At 45.5% G+C, this 22,143-nt stretch overlaps 1 protein-coding gene across 4 annotated transcripts in view; it reads left to right on the forward strand.

Moving 5' to 3' along the window:
- SEPT11 (septin 11) overlaps nt 1-22,143 on the forward strand; it is a 60,664-nt gene that overhangs the window by 2,170 nt on the left and 36,351 nt on the right. The window lies entirely within an intron of this gene.

The following is a 22,143-nucleotide window of genomic DNA, read 5'->3' on the forward strand; positions in this document are numbered from 1 at the left end:
CGCCCGGAGCCCTTCGCTCTGAGCCCCACGGGGTAGCGGGGAGACACCGAGAGCGGTCCCTGGGCTGCTCCCGCCGGGGCTGCGGCCGCGTTTGGTGGCTTGCCGAGCGTGTTTCTGCCCCGCCGGTACCCACGGGTGGGAAAACTGGGGAGTGGGAAAGGCTGTGCCCCGTCCAGGGTGGGCAGCCGGGCGGGCGGGGAAGTGCCCGCAGCCCCTGGGGAGAGCCTTTGGGCGTTCGGCTGCGGCGGGCGACAGTCCTGGAACCCCCGCCGTGAAAGTCTTCCTAGGGGCACGCATGTTTTGCATCTTCTAGCGTGACCGTTTTTTCGGGGGATGTGGTGGCCGGGGGGTTTTTTACATCCATGTTGAGAAAGACAAAAGATTTCCCCCTTACAGAGAGAAAGGAAAAAACCAAAACCAAACCCACAAAAACTAACAGATGCTACTCCCCCCCCTCCCAAAGTCTCTCTTGCATCCAGCTTGCAGAAACGTGAATGAAACACCACCGTGACCAAACTGAATGCACTTTTGTGCATGATCGGCCGGGGGAGGGAGGGAGACTTGACCGGCTTCCCGATAACTTTTTCAGTGCTTGCGAGTAGAACAGATGTTGCCCATGAGTGGAGGACTTGAATGAGGCTCCTTCTCATAATAAGAAAATAGTCTGTGTTCAAGATGTCACCAGGATGAGACGGTTTCTTTTAGTATTTATTATGTGCTTATGGATCTGCGGGGGCTACATGGTTTCTCTGATGTGGCAAAGCAAATGTATGAAGATGGAGTTAATGGTGTTACTGGAGGTGGTGAAATTATGCTAATAAGAAAAATAAGAGCTGATGTTTGTTAACAGAATACCTATAAATTATACCAGCTGTTTATAAAGCTTCTTCTGAAACGTTTCCTTGATCTTAAGGTCTAAAGCATGCTTGGAAATTTAAGCTTGTCTTTCATTGTAAGAAGATGCATTGAAATAGCTACTTCAGCTGGTTTTTAGGGCAAGCTGAAGAGTATCACCAAGCAGCACGGTTTTGCTTTGTGTAGAGTAGCGACCTTGCAACATGAATAGGTTCAGGAACGTGGCTTATTACAAGATTGCTGTTTGTTCTTGTGTGTGTGTGTTTTGCTTTATTTTTCTGTCATTATATTAAAGTGATGCCACTACTCAGGCTCTTACGTTTTTGGTTAATTGAAGTCCAGAAGCAGTTTAAAAACAGCATGCACAGAGGGTTTTGCACCAGTTAAACAAATTCATATCTGTGCGCCACTGAGTCCAGTTCAGTGGGACCGACTGTAGAATAAAGCATCCTTCAGTGTGAGAAGCGTGTGTGTGGGAGAGAGAAGGATGAGGGCACTCAGCTTCCTCATAAGCAGCTGGGGGGCAGACTGTGCATCCTCCAGAACTGCTGCTTTTTGGAGAAGAGAGCTGTCTTATCTTGGGGTGATAAGAGAAGAAAGGATGGTGGGCTGGTATTCAGTAGATGTTGGGGGGTGTAATGTCTCATATACCTTCTTATCTAATCCTCTCTGCTGCCGCTTTGTATGCTGCTGTTGTGTTGCTGCAGGGTGGTAGGGAGTTTGAAGAAATAGTCAATTGTATGAAAGAGCAAGGCTGATGAATGTTTTCTTATTAGCTTCCAACATAATCAAATTTTGTAAGGGCTCTGAGTGGTGTGTGTCTTGTCAGAGAGAACATGGGGGTAGAATTAAAGAAAGGGAGGAAAGAAAAGAAAAGGGGTGAAACAAAAAGCAAGTCAGTTTGACTTAAAACTATGATAACATTCCTGAGTCACAACCTTTTACGTCCTGGCAGGATATGACATTATGTTAATTGTAAAAGCATGCATAAAAAACTTAAGTGAACTGCTCTGAAGTGTCTGTGTTTAATTGTAGCCGAGCAGGGCGTGTTTTGGTGGGATGGGCGGCTTTCGTTTTAAGGCCCTGGTCCCACAGATGTGAAGGCACATGTGTAATGCTCTGCCTGTAATTTCATTTGACTTAGTAGAGACTGATCTCTCTATGTAAATATAAAGGCATGCATAAGCAAAGTTTTGGCAGGATTGGTGCTGGGAGCTGCCACGGGACCTCTCAGCTGATGAAAGCCATGCACACGCTTAAATATACATCAGGGTGGAAGGACGCAAATGGTCATCTGGGCTCAGTGTGAGATAAGCCACTTGTCTGGAAACTGTTGAGATGTGCTAGATAGGGGACCCCCTTCCTTCTCCTGGGTTAATTCCTACCATCTTAACCAGTGCTGGATGGTTCCTCAGGAGTTCAGAGCATGCAGGAGGGCTCTGGCCTCCCTACCTTCCCTTTATTTGTTTATCCTAAATGTTTATAGAATCACTGCTTGGTGTAGTTAAAGGAGCGAAACTAACATTTACTCATGTATACACTAATGTATACTCCTCTCCAAGTCAAACAAAAGGTGATGGGAAATGAAACTGCAATACAAATTTTACATGGGAACCATGGAAAAGATTATCCGAGATATTAATACAGCACAATGTATTCTTTCATCTGTTTTAAAAATACTTGATAATGAGGTACTGCCAGTTTCCATGGAGGGGATGGAATGAAAGAGAGACACAAGAAGGTAGAGTGGGGCTAATGGAGCTGAAGGCTTTATGGGCTTTTTCTTTCTCTGAGCGGCAGGTCTGGGGTCAGCAGGAGCGGTGGGGCAGTGTCCTTGGAAAGCCACATCCATGTGGGTTAGTGAGTGGAGTAGGGCCACCATGACCACTGATTTTGGACAATGAGATGAGCACTGAGAAAGGTCATATGCCCTTGTCTCAGCCTTGTGGGTGTTTCTGTGTTCTTGCTACTGAGTGTCTGGTTGTGTTTGTGACAAAGGTGCAACTGGGTGGGAGCAGAGCTATTGCAGGTGGAGAGCTAAGACTGAGAGGCTGGGGGACGAGGTGGCTCAGGAATGGACCCTAGGGTAGGGGGAGGATTGTCATGCTCCAAGCACAGGTCAGCAGTGCCATGGCTACTTTATAGCTTGTCATTTTCCAAGCTAACTGCAAGGGTGAGCTGTCTCTGCTGTTGGGCATCTGCTGAAGAGCATCACGGGGCTGCAGACTCTCCTCCCAGCGAATGTGGTGATGATGTGGGCTTCGGTGTCACTGTGGGGACTACTGAGATGGTCAGGGCATGGGTTTTTGGCTTCTTTGCCCACTTTTAGGATCTGGCCAGGCTTGGCTGTCTGTGCCAGGGAAGCAGACCTGGGTGGTGCACACAGGAGTGTATTTTAGTTGGTGAACTCTTCATTTCCTTTGTTCACCTCTGTGCCTTGTCTGCAGTAGGAAATTCTTTCAGACAATTCTTGTTGCTCCTGTTGATGTTAACAATGGTGGGAACCTGCCTCCTTTTTGCCTTGTTTTCAGCACAGCCTCAGTTGTGGGGCAGGTTTTGTGTCCAGCCCACCACAAGTTCAGGATCTTGGGCTTTTCCAGCATTAAGCAAGCTGACCTGGAGTCAAGATCTGATGGAGATACTTGGAAAATCCTTATTTTGTGTAGATGAGATCATAGGGAATCAATTTTAGTGCCTGAGTAGGGCCTCTGAAATAATGATGGGGATTGATTAAGTAAGCAGCATGAATCTGAGAAGTAAAATATTTATTCAGAGCTGAGGCATGTTTTATATGTCCCTCCCACCCCTGCAGCCCCTGAGGGAGATGGCTTTACTGGCTGGCTGCCCACTCTGGAGAGGTTTGAGGGCTGTGGCTCCTTTTGTGCCCTTGGTATACCTCTTCCTCTCAAGGTGATGCTGGGCACGTGGGCATGAGCTGCTTGGTAGCTTGTGGCTTGCTTTGCAGAGAGATGCTAGGGGGACAGGATCTCCTGTTGGCTTGGAAAATGTTTCTGCCTTGTTCAAGCTCTTGGACTTGATTTGACTTGGAAAGCTTCAGTCCTATAAGCTATAGTAGCTCTTGTAGGAAAAGATTCTGAGTTTCAGTTCAGAAAAATTGGGTGCAACCAGGTGATTTAAAAAGAAACCAAAAAAGCCCCATAATACTACTTGAAGCTTTTTTTAGGTACGCTATCTAGCTGCCTTTGCTTCCAGCTCTGTGAACAGCTCTCCAGCCTACTGTAATAAGTGATGCGTAATAATGGTTCAGACAAACACCACAGTGCTGTTAGCATTCAGCATGAGCGCTGGCGGAGGATGCTCCAAATCAAGAGGCAGAAAACCAAGTCTGGTGTCTTTGCTGTCTTAGTTAAGAGTGGTGGTAACAAAAATTTACCCCAAATCGTCTTCTTTCTCCCAAATTTGAGTGCTAGTTTGCGTGCTGCTATGTGGTGCATTCAGTGAGATGGGAATGCTCTTTCTTGGCTGCTTCATTACATCTGGATGCCTTTTCCCCTCCTCTACGCCACGGTGCCTGGTTTAGATGTATGTGGGCCAGGACTTGCAGGAGTAGCCAGGGTTGTTTTCATGCACAGCTCAGGCAAGTGTCATTAATGCGGGTGTAGGCATTGCATGAGGTGGGGGATAAAGAGCTGTGAGAAGAAGGAAAAGCTCCATGTGGTTTTCCATTAGCAATACCCAGCCCTTCTGCAAGCTTGCTCTCTGTGGCTTGACTCTCTGCTTGTCCAGTATAGGTGATACTCACTGCTGGCATGAAACATGTAGTGCCAAAGGCTGTTATTGCCGTTTTACTAGTAGGACAATAATTTTGCTGAGCTCAGCAATTGATAAGTCTTGAGCTATATTAGGGACTCCTGATTTAAAAATACAGACTGTACCTGTGTTTAGAGAAGTGGCTAAGTAGCCTTACAGTCTGAATTTGCAGTTGGAGCTTTTGAAGTTGCTGGGATTATGGAGGAGCTGAATCTTTTTCTTGCAGGCTAAGGCCTTTTGTTTTCTTTTGTAGCAACCCACATAAGGTGATGGCAAGGAGCTGACTACTACTGGGTTTTGGTTTATTTTTTCCCCCATCTCAGCTTATAGCTTCTTTAGATCTTTCTGTTATCTAATTGGATTTTCTGTTACCGTTTCTGCATCCCAGATTTGTTTTCAGATGGGATTTAACTGCTGGAGATATGTTATTGAAGTACGGTAATTGTGGGTTATTTCTTTACCAGATCTGGTAAAGAATACTTGGCACAAGCTAATAGAAAAAGACTTTTTAGAAATGTTTTTGTTTTGCTGCAGAAGTTGCCTGCTTTGCCAGCAGCTCCTGAGAACTGTTTCCTGTGCGCAGTGGTAGTTCTAATAGGAATTGTTTCTGGAAATCTGCATGCATCTCATGTATTTAATTCAGAAGTTATATTAACATCTCTCACATGATGGGAGTGGAAGGGGAGAAATAGCATTCTGAATCCTGAGGGGAATCTTTGTAAATGATTTACGGGAAAGTTTGGGGCTGTCTGTGGATCTGAAGGTGTTCTGCAAAGTCTGTGGGTGCTTCGGCAGGGGTGTAACTGGGTGCAATATAAAGTATGATGTCCCATGTAAGCAAGAGACTCGACAGAATCTATTTGCCAGGCACGTATTGAATGCACCAAGTGTGCTAAATACTTTTCTTAAGCACATTACTGTGGCTTGAATTAAGTTTCTGACAGTCTGGTGGTGGCGGCTCTGTTTTTGTCTGTAAACAAAATTAAAGTGGGAGAGGAGCAAGTTTATTAGATGGCTTGCTTGGCTCGCTCAGTGACAGCGTGAGCTTGTATTTCCCTCTTCCACAGGGCAGCGCAGTGTCTGATTCCCAGTGAAGTACAAGAGCACAAACTGCCCTAGAGCTCAAATTGCAAGTCTGCTTTTATTCTTTCAGATAGAGGTTCCCATTTGTAGCCACAGCCAAATCTTTTTGTTTCAAAGCACACAAATCATCTCCTTTCAGGCCCTGTGAAAACTCTTCTCCTCTAATCTGAGTCAGCCTAGGAGCTTTTGGCATCTTTTGGATGAATGAAGAATAGCGGGATGATGGTCCTGGCTATATTTTTCCAGGACAGAATTTGGCAGGCAAAGGCTAGCTTAGAAATAAGAAATTTGCTATCTGGTTATCATTGACACTCGTTCTTGGCATCGCTCGGCAGTAACGTGGATTACCCCACATCCTCCAGATGTGTGTAGGAAATGTACAGGGTTGCCAATGCAGAGGTTGTGCATAAATGTAGTTGGATTTTCCTTTTTTTGCTGCTTCACGTGGTTAAAGATTTTTCTTTGACTCCTTTTGTTTTAATCAGTAGAACTAAATTTCTCGGGTATCTGCAGAATGAACTTAGAAACAGCATGGCTAGTGATATTTCAATAGTCTTTATTTTTCTTTTGTTCTGAGTTTGAGATGTCAAGACTGATATTTTCAGAAATTGCCGAATTAAATAACTGGAAACAGGTCTCATTTATTCTCAGCTTTTATGGCTAAAACATACTGTGAGCAGGTATGTTGCTAGCTGTAAATGCTGGGGGTGATAATAAGGCTTAACGCAGCTGTCTGGGACTGAACATATGCCCAGTCCTCAAATCTTCATGTCAAGACCCCAAGAGGAGCAGGGATTTTGCTAGATCGTCTGGTGACTTGCTCTGGTGGTAAATCACACCACTTAACCACCACATCCGTTGGCTGCTACTTTTTCCTCCCCCAAATCTGTTTCGTGTCCGGGTTGAGCTCTGGCAGGTCTCTTTGTGCCTTTTCTTTCTTGGTCAGTCACAGAGTTCTGCGCTCTGAATATTTTTTTTTTTTTTTGCCTGTGTGTGAGTGCAAGGGTGTAGATACTGGGAGGGGGAGGGAGGGAACCAGTCATTTCTTAAATCCATGTCAGCAATTTTATCTGTAAAGCTTTCCCTAGTTGTGGCCAGGTAACTCAGCTTGCTGCCACTGTTGTTTTTAACAGAAAAAACAATGAATCAATGATTATGCCTTTGTTAGCTTCTAGAATCAGAAGATTAAGTTTTTAGTTACATTTGAAAATGGTTTCGGTTCTTTCCTGTGTATTGTTTGTAATTTCCAAGCCAAGAAAAATCCTTAATGTTTTTAAATTAATGCTTTTCTGCCACAAAGTATCTTTTATCACAGAAAATGCCAACGTAGTCTCATTCTGTTTCATCTGTCTCATTAATATTGAATACATGGCACTCTAATATGGCAGGCGAAGCAAAGCAGGGAATTTCAGCTAATATCTGACAGCGGCAAGCCGAGATTAAATGACATCCAAGTGCGATCTGCTATATATAAAGTAATTGGCATTTTCTAGGAGCATTTGACCTAATTTATGGGTTTGGGTTTTTTTTTATCCCTTTGCCCCCTCAAATCTGTCTTCAGAGGTTGATTAGTCATCAGGATTTCTGAGCCTTCAGCCTGCTTTTGAGAAGGTGCTTGTTGCCAGCCCATCCTCTGAGTGCCCGTGGGGGTGAGAGATTCTAAGCATCTTTAGTGAGGAGGTTGTTGGGAGCCTGAGGGTGCTCCCCTGGTCGGTGTCAAGGCTGATGTGTGAGGGGTCCCTGTAGGGACTGAGCACAAGAAAGGGCAGACAGTGCTGTCTCTGCACCTGGAAGGTGCTATTTCACTCTGCCGGATGCACTTTGGAAGTCATAAAATGAGTCCTTGGCCAGAGTCTGGAGGTAGCTCTCCTTCCCGACTTTGAATAAGTGTTCAGGTCTTGTGGGGAAAAAGGGGGGGGGTTTGGTGACTGCAACACGAGTCCCTGGTGTCCAGTGGAGGTGGAGTGGCACCAGATCTGGGAGCTGTTTTGCACTGGGGAAAACGTGCCTGTAAAATCTCTGCTTTGGCCCTGGGCAAGCTCTTCAGTGAAACAGTGGTAAACCCTTCTTGATGCTCTGAGTTATGAAGAAACTGGGCTGAAAGCTGAAACTAAACAACTTCTTGAAGTGCCTTACCTTCTGGGATGCACAGTTGATGGTCACTGAATAATTTAGTTAGGTTTCTGATACACAATTGTCAAAAAGCAGTAGTGTCAAGGGACTTTGGGTTTTGTGTTTCCAGGTACCTGAACATTCACCCTGCTGAAAAGCAGTTTTGCTATTCAGCATTTGGAGTTATGCAATTATTCATTATTAGATCATTAATTACAAGAGCCGTGTGGGATTAGGGCTTGTGTGGTTGGCATGCTGCAAGCGTTTCAGCTCCTGATTTGCTGGGTGGTCTTGGGCAAGTACCTTCATTTTGTTATGCCTTTGTTTTCTCCATCTGTAAAGCAGGTAATAATTCCCTTGTTTTGTAAGGTGCAAGGCTGTGATGAATGAATTAATAGCATGGCCACAGTCACCTTTACAGACCTAGCCCTGTTGCACCAAATCTAGTGAGATCTTGTGGCACAGGAGCATTACCAGACTAATGTTTTTAATTAAAAACACTTTGAAGAAAATAAGTATTTAAATAGGGTAATATGCAAGCTATGTTTTCAAGGAGATTTAACAAGTAATGTCAATAAGGAAGAAGGGTTTAAAAGTGAGCAGCGTGAATAACTCCACTGACCTTGTTTCTCTGGGTTTATGTAAATGCAATTGAGGGCAATTTTCATACAGAGCATTCCTAAGACATGGAGAGTTTCTCTTTAGGCCAGAACCACTTAAAGATCAAAGCCAGAGGTGTTTCGGTTTTGTTGTTTAAACAAAAACATTATTTGAAATTGCAGTCTGACATGTGACTGCTGTCTGTTACTGAACACGGGCCACATTTCCCCCGGGTTTGGCCTTGCCAGGAATGGAGCTCAGAAAAGCAGTTTTTCCATGGGATGTGCATTACTTGGTTTTGATATAACCTAAGGAAAGCAATATTTTTTTATAGCCTAACCGAGCACCCTGATGATTTCTTCCAGTGGGATGAGCCAGAAAGCTAGAAGTATAAATCCAGGCAGGCTAGCTGTAGTACAGCTTACATGCAATGACAGCAGGTATAAAGTTCACACAGGCTAAAAAATGGTTGATGTTTCCAGTTGGTCCCTATGTAACATACATGGTAATAAGTCCCAAGAGAAGACCATGTAGGTGCTGTCCCCATCCACGCTAATTGTGGTAAATGGGTCTTTTGCTGGACCGTGTATGGTGAAATATCTCAGCAATTGAAAGTTGTTCAGGGCAGGGGACCTGGTATTTCTGGTCTGATGGAGTGCTTTGCAGGGGAGGGTCACTCCCCAGCACCTTGGGGCTCGGTGGCACTGAATGGTAGGAGGGAGGATGGCGATGGCTGGATGGGTGCCGTTCTCCTGGCTCCTATACAAGTGGGAGGACTGTGCAAACCTGCTTTTGAGGTTTATGCTCCAGTTTGCACCCTTGGGGGCTACTGAGTGGCCCAAGGAGATGTGAAGAAAACATCATGTACTGGTGGAAAGCCCACACTCCTAGGATCAATGCATGCTGGCTTGCCGCAGGACCAGGCTCTTGTGCTGTGTTGGCTCTTTCTCCTGGGCAGTTGTGAGAGGCATGGAAGAAGAGCTTGGCATTAGCCATCCCTCTTTGAAGGCTTACCAGGTTCCCAGAGCGGTTATTTACCTGTCAGACCCCAGCTGCTCTGGGGTATAAGCAACCCATGCGGTGCTGCTTGTGGCTTCTTGCACTGCCTACTGCTTAGAGCAATGCAGAGGTGGAGACGGTTGCATCTCCCGCCTTTGCAGTGTTAATAAGGAATGTGCAGCAGCAGATCTCTTGCTTTGGTATCTCATTAAATAATTTGAGCCAAGGGCAAAAACATGCACCGCACATGGGAATTGTGCCCCAGTTTTTGGGACGGGCAGGTTTGCAGCATTTGGAGCTGTAGAGCATGTCAGAGCAGGAAGCTCCTTCATGTGTACTAATCTTGCCTAGACCTCTGCAGGAAACGCTTGCTTGGAGCAGGCTGAATTTGCCTTCGGGTATGTTTGTCTTCCCGAATCCTTAGGTTTGGCTGTATAAAGTTGTGACAGGACTTACCTGCTCTGTCAGGTCTTTAAGGCCTTGCTGCTGCAGAGAGATGAAGCGTGGTGGAGCCCGCTCGCTCGGCAGCACCTCTGCTCATCTGTCACAGTCGCTCTTGCTCCACGGTCAACTCCTGCTCAGCTGTTACGTAGTATGTGCTGGCACAGTCACTTGGCCAAGCTAAACAGTTCGGTGCTTTGCTTACAGAGAGATACCTGATGTGCCCTGCTGATGATCCTGGTCCTTCCAGGAAAAAAAAAAGGAATTGAGATTGAGCCTGGAAAATGGGATCTAGTATGGGCAGCCTGTGACCCGCATGGGACCCTGGCTGGCCTGGCACTCTGCCTTTGCAAATCTTGCTGCAGGAGAGCAGCCTGTCATGGGCTGTCTGCTCTTTCCTGCCAAAGCAGTGGGATGAGAGGTGGCTGGCAGACCCGGGTACTAGGTAACACTTCTTTGGAGTGACACTTCTTAGGGGAAAAAGAGGATGAAAAATCTGAGTAATGTGAGCATGCAAAGCTACAGCATAAATTAACCACAGGAGATGCAAGCTAATGGCAGATCCTCTTGCTTATTATTATTTGGAGAAACAACCTTGCAAAATGTTGCGTTCTTCCAAAAGTTGTCCTTGAGCTATGTATTTCAACAAAGTGGAGTGCAGTGTGCATTGTTTGTACACATAAGGTTGCAAGACTCCGAATTCTAGCTTCTAGTGTTTAGCTTGACTGTCTGGCAGAAGTCTGGGCAGCTGGGCTGTTCAGATGGGTAGCACGCCAGAGAATTTCTTCTGTTCGCTTTTGGGTTGTATCAAGGAATAGCATTGGAAGTGTGGGTTTGATTTAACCCTGGTCTGTTACAAGCAGTGGCATGGATTGCTGCAGCACAAGTCTTGACAGGAGGATAGAAATTAAAAATAAATCTGGATCCAACTGCTTTTGCTTTCCCTTAAAGCACAAACATGACTAGTGTGGACAGTCAAAGCAGAATGTGGTGGCCAACAGTAATTCATCTGTGGGGGTGGGTGCTGGCTGTAGTTTAACCTTTCAGCAGACCTCTATCGACAGCTAATGGCTGTTGCAGCAGCCCGTGTAAGGAATAATTTATGAATTTAAAAGAACACAATTCCAGTGAGCACGTGGGTGAATGCCAGCGGTTTGCAAATCTTTGCCAATGGTCTTGTGAGCAGCGGCCTGCTGCAGGAAAAATAACACTGGATTAGCTCAGGGTGATGTTTGGAAGTGTCACGCTTAGTTCCTAAAGACTAGCCCTTTCTGCAGAGCAGCACTGGGCTCTCGGCGGGATATTCTGAAGTAAGCAGAAATGTATTAAATGTGAGCATTCTTCATGCATCAAACAAGAAACGGGAAGCAACACAGGGAGAGATTTTTAGCTACCGGCTTTTCCCAACCAGCCTTTGCAATATCTCTGTCATTTGGGAAGACAGTCTCCGTGTTTCAAGCTCTTGGGCTGTCTGGGTGAATGCCAGGTGGCTTGATCTCACAGCTCCAAGGCAGCTCGGTACCATTACAGACCTGCTGCCTGCTTGGGAGCTTGGTGTTGGGTGCCTTTTCTGCAAGTGAAGAAATGGAAGCCTTGCCTCAGCACCAATCTCGAGAGCCAGATGTGAACCCAGCAGCACTCCCCTGCCTGTTTCCTGCCTTGCAGCCTCCTGCTTTTAATTAAACTGTCGCGACACTGCAGACGGGGGAGGACTGAGATACCAGAAACCAAAGGTCTAGCTCCCAAAGGCATTTGGGAGCCTTGGTATGAGGATGGGAAGCCTTTGACAGTGTGTAGGGCAGGGTCAGTGCCTGCCTCCAACTAATTGTGGTTTGTTTGCTCTCTTCTCATCCAGGCACTCTGTGGCAGGGCTGAAAGCACCATTGAAGTCTGGCATTTTCCCCTCATGTTGGCTTTAATTACAAAGCGTATCCTCACACCTGAGAAGCACTGTAGATGATAGGGCTCGAAGAGGTAGCTCAGTGTCTTACTCTCTTGCTTTGCAAAAGTTCATGTGTGCTATTTAGCTGTGAGGATCGTTGTTGCTTTGAGAATAATTACAGAAGGCTACAAGGAGACTTGCTGTAGTTAATCTGTGTTACCTGCTGGGTCTTTGCATGTGATGTGATGATAGAGCAGTGCTTGCGTCTGAGGAGCTGGAGTGATTGCTTTCTGCAGGGGTATTTATTTTGCCGGTTTTAGAGTCCAGGAACATTTTGTGGCTCATCACCTGAGCTACTGGCTGGAGGAGGCATGGCCTTCAGACAGGACGGTGAAACTTTTGTGTCAGGTCTGTTCGTGGAGGTTGGGCTGTTGCATCAGATATGGAAATGCGCCAAGTGGAAACTCCTCATAGACCCACAGGGACAAGTAGGGCATTATTCCTTGAGAGGAGACAATTTTGTAGTTTAGCTTGTAGTTGTCACCTGTAGGGAAATGGCCATCACAGTGTGCTGCCCACCTTACCCTGGGGCTGCTGCAGCTCTGTGGAGGCTGTGCTGGTGGGGCGAGCTCGCTGCTGAAGCGGTGGGGACCTCTGCATTACCCGTTTGGGGGGTCAGTGACCAGCTCAAACACAAGGTCAGTGTTCTCTGGTTAAAGACCCCGTGTTCCCATAAAGCATGTAATCTTTTAAATAAGTGTTGTCTCTAATGTACAGGGTCGTCTTTTTTTTTTTTTTTTGAGAGAGACTGATAACCAAACCATGCTTTTACTGCAGGCCTTTTCCTGGCAGAGACGTGGTGCTGGGAAGCACGATGAAGTGTTTATGGCCAGTGGAGCATTGCCAGTAAACGTCCCGTTTCATAGGAAGCAAAATGACATTTTTCTCTTCTATAGCTTTGGTGAAATAAGCTGGGTCGGCAGTTGGCGTGCTCAGTGAGGAGCGCCGCTCCTCCTGGCTGTGGGGTACCCGGGGGCTGACTATGCTGGTAGCTGCTGCTTTCAAAGCCTCAGGTAACTTGTTTGCTGCTCTCAGGGAGCAGCTTATCCCTTTGCTTGCCATGAAAATATCTCCCCTCGTTCCCAGGCTAAGTGTTGCCCCTGGGAGGTGTGTGACTGCTTGCTGCCTCGCTTGTTACAAACGTCGGAGTTTCTAGTGGACAGGGTGAAATGCAACTAAATCCTCACATGTTCTGGAGCTCTGACATATACCATGAGATCACTGAACACGCAGGTCTGCTGAGGACTGTGTTAGGACAGAGAGCTTTTGGAAAACACAGCTATAGGAGCGCTGTTTCTGGAACCATGGGGCAGGGGGACCAAACACAAAGCCCCCTTACTGATAGTAATAGGTGTGGGGGGGGAAAAAGTCCAGTGACTAGGAAGTAAGTTTCCTTCATTTTAGAGATGTGAGTCCCCATACTTTGATCAGGTCAAAAGGTATAAAGCTGTGTGTTATATTTTGTAGCAGATTCTAAGGAGCCTTCCATCTGATGTCCAGAGCTCAGAGTTGCTGAATGAGAACTGTCCCTGCTAATTTACATTGCTCCTGAGTGCTGACCAAAAGCCATTGGACTCTCTTTCTCTTAAGCGCCTAGAAAATGGGAAATCACTGATATAGCCCACAGGGCTGGTGATGAACCTCCTGCCAAATTACGGACACATCTTGTTTTATCAGAGGGCTCTTAGAGTAGTCATGGGAAACCATGCAGAGCATAGCTGTGTCTATTAGGCAATTATTCATCATTAAGTGAATTAATTTGATTAAGTGTATATGGTGGTGTTAATACACAGCTGCTTCTGCCCCTGAGTATATAAATCAGTTTGCTCTTCTGTGCTTTTAAGTATGTGATTGCAATGTCTTTCATCAGCTTACTGCATGGGTGATGTTGGACATATTCTTGGAGTGTGCAACAGGACGCCATTCCCCTTGCTGACATGAGGGGAAATTTAAGAATAAGCCCACAGAAGACAGAGCCATTTCCTTTCCTGCCAGGGTACCCTGGGACTGTTTTCTGAGGAAAGACTTGCTGACTGTGGGAGTCTTAATACTGGAAAACCTTTGTGTGTTTTGTCAGGTTAGAGTGCAATATGCTTCCTGAGGCTACAAGGGACTTTTTTGCTTTTTTTTGTCTGGTTGGGTTTTTTTGTTTTCCTGATGGAATAAACTTTGTATGATTGGAGCAGTCCAGCCCTCTAAAGTTGATAGTAGGTTTTGGATCAAGGTCTCAGAATTATTTGTAAGTTAGAAAGGATTTTATGGTTACAGGATGCCTTTAATTAGGGTCTGGAGTTTAGCCACCAATGTGACTTTGTTTATAGAAATGCTGTTAGTATTTTCCTTTAGAAGTTTGTTTTCTACATGTAATTGTTCAAAATAACACTTAGTGTTAATGAAACTTAGCAACAGTAAAATGAGAATTATTTTTTTTTTTCTTGCTTATTTCCTTATGTTGTGCATTTATACGCTGTTCCCATTGGGCTGCTTTGTTTTGGGATGTATACGTTGGTTTTTGTGGAGTAACATTTAAAAATTTAAATTGTTGGCCAAGAAAAGCTAAGCCTATGAAAATATACCAGTTGGCTGAAGGTTCAGGGGCTGGTAGAATCTGAACCTACTTGCATGAAAGGGAAGTGTGAGACCGACCTTGATGATTTGTTTACTTATTTTTCATCTCATGTTGGACAGTCTTGAAGAGATTTCCCCCTTCCCAGTCCCAGGAATTTAATGTGGCGCTTTGCCTTTTCGTGACTGCTGATGCATAGCTGGTGTTTGTGGGAAGTTGAACGTGGGATTAGTCTCATCTCTTAAAGAATGAGCTTCCTCCCCCGAAATCTAAATATGCTTCTTAGAAACTTGCTGAGGGTATTCCCTGACAGTGCTGAGCTTGAGATATGTGCAAGCAGATTGCAGGGTGTAAAATATGAAACTGCCTGGAGCAAACACAACCTCTAATGATGGCTGGTGCCTACCAGATCTGGCGTAGCAATGCCATGGTGCTGTGCTTCATGCCCAGAGCACCTGAGCCTCCTGGGCGCTCTGTGGTGGCAGGGAGTTAACGTTTGGCCTTGAGCAAGCAGCTGCTTGGGCTGCGAGAGGCTTTGTGCTTTCCTTGCTTATGCCAGCCCCCCTCTGAATCCTTCAGCTGACAGTAATCGGTGTCCTTGCATTTAACTTTGTGAGCGGCATCCTAACTGGTGGTAGTCTGACCCCAGGGAGTGGGATGAGGAAAAGAGAAATGGAGTGTGATTTGAAGGTATTGCTTGAGCCTTCAAAGCCCTTTCTGTTAACAGGGGGACTTGTAGCCTCTCTGTTAGGGATTGAATTTTAAGGGGGAAGAAGCTCCAACCCCTGAAGGTATATCTGTGCATGCAGACATTGAGTTTGGTCTCAAGTAGGAGGACATCCAGCTAGATACAAGTGCAGAAGCACCTTTATTGGGAGAGTAATCAGTGAAATGACACCTGTGCCACCCTTGTCGTCTTCTCATACCCAACCTGGTAGCACCAAGCTGGCTCAGTTTCCAGAGGATGGAGCAGGAGGAAAGGGGTAACTGTAGAGGCTTGTGCTTTATTACGAGAGATTCATGAAGTGGGGATTATGGGCAAGTTTTTCCACATGTAGCGACTTATGCCAGTTCTGCATTTGGCTTTATTTGCATTATTAGGATTAAACTAATAAATCTGCTTGAAATCCTTGATGGTAGGAAATTGCTGTTTTCCAGCGCTGTGTTGCAGAGGAACAGGCTGGGTGTCTGGTCTGCATGACAGATCATAAAGCTTGTACCACACACTCATGCTCTGTCATTCTTTTCCTAGTGGGTTATCACCTGTGACTTAGCTTTTTATGTTAAGCCTGATGTTTGCCTTTTTTACAGGTTCCAGAGATTTCTATAGTACAGTGCCTGGCATAAAATGAGTAGTTGTTGGGGACTTCGTATAAGTTTCAGTAAAAAGTTATTCTGTTGGCTTGCATTTATGTACAGACAGTTTTATATATGGTGTTGGGTTTAACATCACAGCAAAAGCAGTGTCTTGTTCTCTGGATTTCCAGGGGGACTGGGGAAGTGCTAGTTTCGAAGCTGCCCTTGAAGTAAGCATGACTGCATGGTCGCTTGGCTCTTGCCAGTGCTTGAAAGCCCTCTGTACACACCCTGAGTCCTGTCTGGCCCACAGAGACTGAGGCAGTGGGCTTTATTGGGTTCTCCCAAAGTACTGCAGGGTCGGTGGGCAAGGGACTGAGTGCTGTTGCAGGAGAGAGCAGTGGTTTGCTGGTGAAGTACCACCACTACTTGTCTATCTTTGAGATGTGCTGCTTCATGACTGTTCGGGTGGTTTTTTAAGTGACAACTGGCAGGCAGTTTTCAGATGTCCAAAACTCTGCATATGTTTGCTTGGAGAGCACAGAAATATACTGGAGACTGAAGTGGAGGACACGTGATGGGTTCTGTTTTGAGCCTAGCTGTTTAGAAATTGGTAGCATCTTGGTGGAAATCCTGGTAGTGAGTATAAACCCTGGCAAAGAAGGACAGAACACAGAGGCAAGCAGAAGGGTAAAGTCATCTTTGAGCTGTAGCTGAGGCCACAACCAGTATTAGTTCATGATACCAAACCTCTTAGTCATCAGCAGGCCTCCCTATAGCACTCAAGTCAGTGGGTGTGTAGCCACAGCAGTTACAAAATGAGAGGTTTGTCTGTGCTCATGCATTTTCCTGAGATGTTAAGGCCAGGATTTCCCCCAGCTCAGGTATGCTTTGTTATTTCAGTTGCCTCAGTAGCTGTTCCTGTCTGATTACAGATGAAGACCCAAGAAAATAAAGGCAAAGTGCGTGGCTATTTCTTATTCCGAATGCCATGAAGTTGTCTGCTCTTCCAGGTCCTTTCTCCTTTGTAGTTTTTCCCTTCTAGACATCTCTTAAATAGATGAAGTTGCTGCTTTTACTCAAGGTGATAAAATTGAAGCCTTCAGAAATTAAGTTCTGTGGCTCACCTAAGACATGTTGTTTCCTGCTAAGGAGCACCTCGCTGTGAAGTAAGCTGCATTAAGGAAATTATTACAGCTTGCGTAAAGAGTAAGAAAAGCTGAGGTGACTACAGGAGCTAAAGTTCCTGGTGTGATCTGAGCTTTTTCTGGTGGGAAGGCTTGCCCAACCTTTCAGGGGCTGAGAGCTGCAAGCTAAAGTACATGGAAGGGGGCATTTGGGGGATGGGGTGTCTGAGGTTCTGTCAGGATCATGCCATGTGCCGGGGCTGGGCACACAGCAGGAATTGGGGGTCTGGTGCTGACCCTACCTTCCTGGTGGGTGTCTTTGGGCAAGCTGGGGGTTGCCTTTGGGCAGGATCCAGCCCCAGGGTGGAAGCTGTGCTGGAACAGCGGGGAGCCTGATGCATCCAATGAGCTGTGGTGTGGCCTCATTGCCTTCATAATATATTCCCAATTGCACCAATGAAACTATTTATTTTATTCCCCAGGAATTCCTGCCTCATTAATAGAGGTGTTTGGAAAATAGGTCCCTGCAAAAGAAACTTGTTGGACAAGCCTAAGGTTAGGTGTCATTGCCTGTAATTTGCCCTCTCTGCTGTGCCAGGTTCCCAGGCTTATGTTCTGTGGGAATACCCCACTCTTGTTTTAGGGTGATGTTGTCTGCCTGAGCCACCTTTGGAGGTGAGAGCACTCGGAGGGTCCAGAGGAGAGAGGAAACAGTATTACTGTCTGTCTGCCCTGTGGATAGTATACAGATACTTCTATGAAAATGCCTCCTCTTTTCTAGTGCCTTCAGAGGGATTCAGCCTCACTAGCAACCTGCTCTTCTTTCATCCCTGCAGCTGGGGAGGCATGAGGTGAGAACAGTTGGGGCTGCAGGAGTCTCTTGCTGGTGGGCAACACCATCAAGATCCCCTTGAATTACTGTGCTGTGGCACAGGCAAGGCAGGGAGGTTCTCTGCCTTGGCTTTAGTGTCTGCAAAGCCTCATTCTGGCTGACTTGTTCCAGATGGTAGGTAGCCGGCTTAATTTGGGCTGTCTTCACTTGCTTGCTGACACAGGGCTCCTCCTGAGTTAATTAGCAGATGAAGTTGATGGTACCCATGCTTTGCTGTCTGCAGTCATGGAGGTCTGATGTATGGGGGTTGGGGCAGGGAGAAAAAGTGATGTTTTCTTTACTTTGGTGCTAGCTGGGACTGCCCAGGCTGACTCCAGTGGGAGATGTGATTTCAAGTCTCTTGCTTCCCTCTTGGAGACATTAGCTTGGTGGAACATCTCTGTGAATTCATATCTAGCTCCTCTCACTCAGGCAAAAAAAATAGTCATGGAAGTTGGATTTCCTTGCTGGTCTTTTTTTGTAACATCTTTCATATTGTGTCACATGTGGTTAGTCACAAGCAGCTAGAGTGTAAGGAAAGGCCTTTCCCTTTTGGTGTGTGGGCAGGAATAGCTCAACGTAGACTCCAGTGCAGAGAATAGGTATGAGAAAGTGTAGGACCTCTCTATGTTTATGGGACTTGATTTAGGTCTCTAGAATAAAAGGCTTATTATCTCTGCCACAACCCAAAACCTGGAGCTGTAAAGCTTATCCTTGGATTTCTTGTGACTAGAGAGTTAATCCTTTCTTCTGGTGCTGTAAGTGTTTATTTAGCCATCTCTTCCCCATTTATGGAGTTCAAACACTTGTGTGTGTATGTTGGGCAATTGCCGGTGTCGTGTCCGGGGATTCTTTATGACTTGGAGCATCACCAGGATTGTAATGGTCATCAAACGCCTTTGTGATACTGCCCCTTTGCAAGTGATGGATGTGGAGAGGACTGTGGGAACATTCCTGTCTGCAGGCTGCATGCGAGAAAAATGGTTTGTCTTGCACTGCCTATTGAGTCCAGAAATGTGAAGTCTCTGTAGCAGCCTATCAGTGCAGCAAAACCAAGGGGGGCAAAAACCCTGGTGTAAAGTGGCCTTCTAATTCCATCTCCTCCTAATGATACCAGTGTTATGACTATGCTGCAGGCCTAGATCTGATGTGCTTTACTCTGGAAGAACTCTGGCCAATTAACATTTTTGGAAAGACAAAACACAGTATTTCAAGGCAGCCACAAAAATTTGGAATTAATGAGGTGGAGGGAAGGAAGCACTTCAGCTAAAATGGAGAGTTGTTCCTTGAAGCTATGTCCTATTCATGAAATTTTTTCTCTAGGCTCTCCCTGTTAAAGGCAGGAAAATGAAGACTTGCTGAAGGCAAGTGGGAGATGTTTCTTTGGAGTCATTTGAGAGCTTGAAACCTATGGACTAATGTTTCAGAACTGTCAGCTAAATAATTCAATAAACCTGGACCTTTTCTTCTGTGTGCAGATTCAGTTCAACTTAATTCTGCTTTTGCTCCTGCTGAAGGCAGAAATCTGCATGTTAGGGCAAACAACACTGTTTGTATCCTCTATGCTCTTTGATGGCTGACTTTTTCTTATTAATGATGAATGACTTCTGTGGTGCCCTGGAAGATCTTCATGTACCATAAGGGGATATGCACATTCCTTTTTCCTTTTTTAAGCAGATGTAAGGGCTATGACTTAACACTCAGAAAATTAGACCATACTATGAACTCATTGAAAACTGTTTTTCCTGCTGTTGTTGTTGTCTGCATTACTTTGTCAGAACCGCACTCAAGTGTATGCATTTCTGGTGAGGGTAAAAACACTGGACTTGTCTAAATCTCAAATGTTTCCTCTGTATGTGCTTGTTGCATATGAATTTAAGAACAGCTGATTTGAGCCAGCTCTTTCAATCCAGTTGATAGTGGATCAACACTTCCTTGGTGGTGCTAGACTGGTCAAGTTTCCCTGAGGAGTTCCAGTGAGTATGTAGCACTTGTTGGGACATTAGAAGTCCTGGTAGCGATTTTCCATGGAGTACATCTACCTGCTTCATTTAGGTTGTCCAGTCACACCAGGACAAGTTGCCAATGTGCTGACTATGTGAAATCACATAGCTGGAAGACGGTATTTTTTTTTTTTAAGTCAAGACCTGTTCATATGGCACCTGGGCATTGAAGAAACCATGTACATATATCAGCATTGTCTTAGGATTTTGATATGAAGTTTTTTCTTTGTGTTTTTTTTTGTTTGTTTGTTTTGTTTTTTGGTTTTGTTTGTTTGTTTTGGGGGTTTTTTGGGGGGGGGTTTTTTGGTTTTTTGGTGGTTTTTTTTTTTTTGTGGTTGGACTCGATGATCTCAGAGGTCCCTTCCAACCACTAAGATTTTGTGATTCTGTGAAATCTGTGATAAATCTAAAATCTTTAGTTCAGGCTCAAGAGAACTAGTAAGTAAATGATCTGAAGCTATATACCTTTATATACACACCTCTGTGTCCTACTTAGAAACTGGGCCTGTGCAGACAACTGTAGCATGTCTGTGTGCAGGGCAGCACCATGCCATGGTGTCCCCCACCTACCTCTAAGCAAGCCTGCAAAGCACAGTATTAATGCAGATCCTGCTAGTAGGTCCCAGGGCTAATTAATTATCCAGAGCACGATATGGGGCACCTTTCAGTCCTGGAGCTTGCTGAATGGGAGCTAACAAAATGGGCCCTTGATGTGTGTCTACGGTTTTTCAGGAAAGAAAACATGGGGTTAAGGAAGTGCAAGCCAGCCTTGCTCAGCTTTGCCTGCACAACTTCACAAGGAAAGCTGCTGCTCTTTGTTTGGAGTGGCCCTTAATTTGATTCAGGTATTGGAACAGTGCTGCCTTGTTACAGTTTTATAAGCGAGCCCTATGGGCTGCTTTCCTTCCTAAAAAATCTCTGTATTTTGCTCTGGTTGTGTTCACACCCCTAACTGGACTGGAGTTGGTGGAAGCCTGGGGAAGGTTTGATGAAAACTTGGCAGTGGGATCAGGTACTCTGCTCCTGGAGGTGTGCTAATTCTACCTTCTTGCTCTCAGGATGGGTGTCCCAGAGAGCTCCCTGCAAATGGCCTCTGAGTAAGAGTAACTAGGAGTCCCTCTGAGTTTCTGTATCACACTTTGCTCTGTGTTGAGTCCCATAGTGCACTGTGCCTCTAGCTAAAGGCTTTGATAAAAGTATAATTCCACTTATTTAACAGCCTGTGATGCAGCTGTTTCAGAGCTATTTTAAGTGCGTGACAGTGGAAGACAAAAGGAAATGGCTTTTGTTGGCTTTTTCCTCTCTGCTGTCTTGCTGGACTACATCTGTGTCTGTGGTGGTGTGGGATGGTGTAGCCAGAAGGGCTGGAAAAGGGCAAAAGAACTGGGGAAAAAAAAAGTATTTCTAATGTCAATGCAGCAACGTGTTCCTGCCATCTCCCAGTTAGCTTCTGCCCTACTGATCTGATTTGTTTTTAACTCTTAAGATTATTCATTCTGAAGTCTAACAAAAACTCAGCCTTCTCCTGTACTTGCCAGTGTAAACTGGCCTGGTGTCACCAGCTGACTTGCGTGCTGTATCTCGGTGCAACAGCTGGTGGTCTGCTGGCCTGAGGTTCCCACTGAAAACATTTCATTCAGGGCTGGTGTGAAGGATCCTCCAACTTTCTCAGCTGTGTCTGGCTGAGAGAGGATGGCTGGGGATGCTAAAAGGGGTGTATTTGCCTTTCCCTGCATGTGGCACCTCGCAAGACAAAAGGCGGGGAAATTGCAATAAATTGCACGCTGATTTTTTTGAAGCAGGAGTAGAGCATTTCAGCCTGGGGATCCTGGCACTGAGTAATAGCTTCCATTTTATTTCATCAGCCTCATGCAAGCAGTCAAAAAGGCAGTTAGTTCCACGTCGTTCCCCTGTCAGGAGAGAGATTGACCAGAGAAGCCAAGAGCATCTGGTTCTCATTGGGCTCTGCCTTTGGATGGTCTTCATTCTTGTTTGTCACATTATGTCTCTTTTCCTCTCCCCACCCCCCCCGCTTCCTTCTTCCTCTCTTTTTTTTCCCCCTCCCTTCAGTGAGCTTACATGCCTTGCTGGAATGCACATATGGTCCTTATCATCCCCAAAGTCCAGCTTTTTTGCTTTTTTTTTTTTTTTTTTTTGCTGGTTAGCAGTTTGTGACATCAGGGGCTGTTAGAGGCATTAGTCACTTTCACTCCAAATAGAAAGGGCCGTGGTTTTTGGAAACCTATGGAGGAAAATGTCTTTTATGTCAGTTCTTGGCATAAATGGAACCGTTAGTGCTCTGAGCTTGCGCTGACCATTAGACAAACATTTTGCCTGGAAGACAAATGTTCATTCCCACTCTCTACAGCCGCTTCTGAATTGTCAGATTTTGCTGACTTCCCTCTTCCCAGAAGAATGTGACTGTATCCTTTTTCTCCATTCTCCTGCTGAGTTGCTGTGTCTTGCCAATGTAAGCA

Source organism: Calidris pugnax, unplaced genomic scaffold (genome assembly GCF_001431845.1).
Source record: "Calidris pugnax isolate Ruff unplaced genomic scaffold, ASM143184v1 scaffold349, whole genome shotgun sequence".
Lineage (NCBI taxonomy): Eukaryota > Metazoa > Chordata > Aves > Charadriiformes > Scolopacidae > Calidris > Calidris pugnax.